The sequence below is a fragment of the Pantherophis guttatus genome, chromosome 11 (genome assembly GCF_059756535.1).
Source record: "Pantherophis guttatus breed Tessera chromosome 11, ASM5975653v1, whole genome shotgun sequence".
In the NCBI taxonomy this organism is placed as follows: domain Eukaryota; kingdom Metazoa; phylum Chordata; class Lepidosauria; order Squamata; family Colubridae; genus Pantherophis; species Pantherophis guttatus.
Genome location: NC_142073.1, coordinates 24,077,082 through 24,079,545, shown reverse-complemented (window position 1 = coordinate 24,079,545; position 2,464 = coordinate 24,077,082). Strand labels below are relative to the sequence as shown.

Genomic DNA, 2,464 nt, shown 5'->3' with positions numbered 1-2,464 from the left:
CTTCTTTCCCATATACCAGCTTTCTTAAATCTATTTTAAAGGTGGGGAGGACATTTTTTTTATTTGTTTCTGCTAATCAGGAACAAATATTCAATTTTTTCCTTATGTTCCATCTACTGCAAATTACCCAGGAGCCTAGAAAGCTCTTTCTGATCTAGTAATGTTTCTCCCGGTTTGAGAGACAAAATCTCTGTTGTTCAAAAGAGCATCGTCCTTTTTTTCACGTCAGCCTTTAATTCTTAAATTCCCAGCAAGTTAATTATTCCAGGCGGTGTCAGTAAGTGTGTCAAGGGTAAATGCCTTAACCGTGCCAGGGGTCAGCTATAGTGCAGCAGTGCAGGGGTTAATCCAAACTCCCACCTGTCCAGCTCCTCCCACTAACCCCTCCTTACCTAAGTCTCCGCCTTCTGGCATAAAAGGTGGGCACGCTCCTCCTCGCTCTTCAGATCCAGATGTTGCAAGTGTTGTTGAGATGATCCTGTGAATAAAAGAGATTTAATTAATCTACTGACTCATGTCTTGCTGTTGGGCCTGATCCATGAATCCTTGTAACAATATGGTAGCAGAGGATGGTTGGATGGCCCAATAACCTCCGAACCTACAACGAAGATACATCACTGCCTACGAGATGGCAACTCCACCGAAGCAAAGGGACAGCAACCCAGCAGGATCGCCTAGGAAGGCAGAAACCAAGACTGATCCCAAAGCCACCACATCGGAGGAAAGGAGGGAGACCAACAAAAGGGAAATAACGAATCCCAGTGATCAAGAGGAAGAAAAACTGAGAATCGACGTCCTGAGGCTGCTAAAAGAGCGAGCCAATGACAAGAATCTCCTCGCGGACCTACGAAGCTTCATAATGGACCGCGAGGTGGCGGGGAGCGAGGAAGACTCAGACCCGGAGCCCGAAGAACTGAATTCGGTGAGTGGATCGCCCCAGAACGACCCCACTACGGTCACCGAGCCCCACAGCCCCGCGCTAAATTCAAAACGGCGGCCATCTTTGACCACGTGGTCGGGCAAAATGGCCGACCCCCGCCCAATCAGAAGCCGGGATTCAAAATGGCCGGCGCGCGAAAAATATCCGACCCCAAGCGATGATGAAAACGACTGGGGCGAGGGGGCAGAGTCCGATTCGGGCCGCGGGGACCCCCCAACCGAACGGCAAGTCGACGAGGCCATGAGGACCCTCGCCGCCGCCTTCGGCCCGGGCCTCAAAGTCACAAGAAGGGATCCGGAAGGGCCCAAACGAAAGGGAAGGCGAGGAGAGGGGCACCGGAACGCCCACCCGAGGGTCGACGATGCCCACCCCAGCACACCAAGCCCCCTGCGCACCCCAAGGACACCGCGCCGCCGATCGCCCGGACCGCGCACCCCAGAACGCAGGGACTGGGCCAGCTACTTACTTTCGTCGCCGAGACCCCAGCACCGCCAGGATCGTCACCCTGATGAAGCCGCTGCTGACCGCCACCATCCGGAGCGCACCTGGACCCCCAAGACCGAAGTCGAGGCCTACCCAGCCGATGGAGACCTCTACGCCGGAGCCGCGATGAACAGGTCCTTCCTCGACGACGGCAGGGCAGAAATGGACTTCGCGCATGCGCTCTTCCGCCTAGAAGAAGAAAAGAGAAAAAAATCGCAAAGCGGGACTTTTAAAATGCCGGCTAGCGTTCCCATGCCGTATTGCTGTTATAGGCACATAAGGAACCATGGACAGCAGCCAGCAGTAAGTAACTTTACAAATAATGCTGGGAACTTACCGAGTGACTTTCCTAAGTTGAGGATGGATGGGGGCAATATCCTAGAGTGGTCACAGCAGCTCCAGGTAGTGTTCCTAAAAGAAAATATGTCACATTTTATTAATGACCCCCCAGAGAAACCTTGGTCCTTGGAATTGGACTGTACGCACCATAGGGCTTTTTACCTTTTAATTGCAAGCATATCTCCCACGATCTATCACTGCATTGGTCATAATCTCACTGTATCTGAAATCATACAGAAAATGTTTGGGTTGTATTACAGTGAGAGTGTGTCCACCACTACCCAGATCTCCAAAGACTTCTTCTCTGCCAGACTGAAACCAGGGGCCCCCATAAGTGAGCACCTAGTGTCCTTAAGCGCTACCAGAGCAGAACTCCACCTTAGGGGGGAGGTCATATCCGATCAGATCATGAAGAGTGTAATAATTAACTCTTTAGATCACTCATGGGACAGCTTCTTATCACACTTAGATACCATTAGCCTAGGCCTGCTATCCGTGGAAAAGCTGTCCAACAAACTCATAGCAGAAGACAATCTCAAGAGGAGGCGCTCTGGCCCCTCCACAGAGCATAAGAGCGAGAAAAGGGTAGTCTTCCAGGAGAAACAACACAACATATCAGAGTGTTATATCTGTGGATCAAGGGGGCATCTCAAGAGAGACTGCCCCAAGAACTACAGGGAGAGAGGCAGACCTGAACATAGG

The 2,464-nt window shown here is 51.5% G+C and overlaps 1 long non-coding RNA gene across 1 annotated transcript; it reads right to left on the bottom strand.

The window, feature by feature from the left end:
- Positions 1–380: 380 nt before the first annotated feature.
- LOC148112309 (uncharacterized) lies at positions 381–1,980 on the bottom strand. The gene is made up of 4 exons (XR_015729598.1): positions 1,925–1,980; positions 1,761–1,834; positions 1,407–1,612; positions 381–478 (listed from the first exon to the last, which is right to left on the bottom strand). It is a non-coding gene; the product is annotated as an uncharacterized LOC148112309 (long non-coding RNA).
- Between the last annotated feature and the right edge of the window lie 484 nt (positions 1,981–2,464).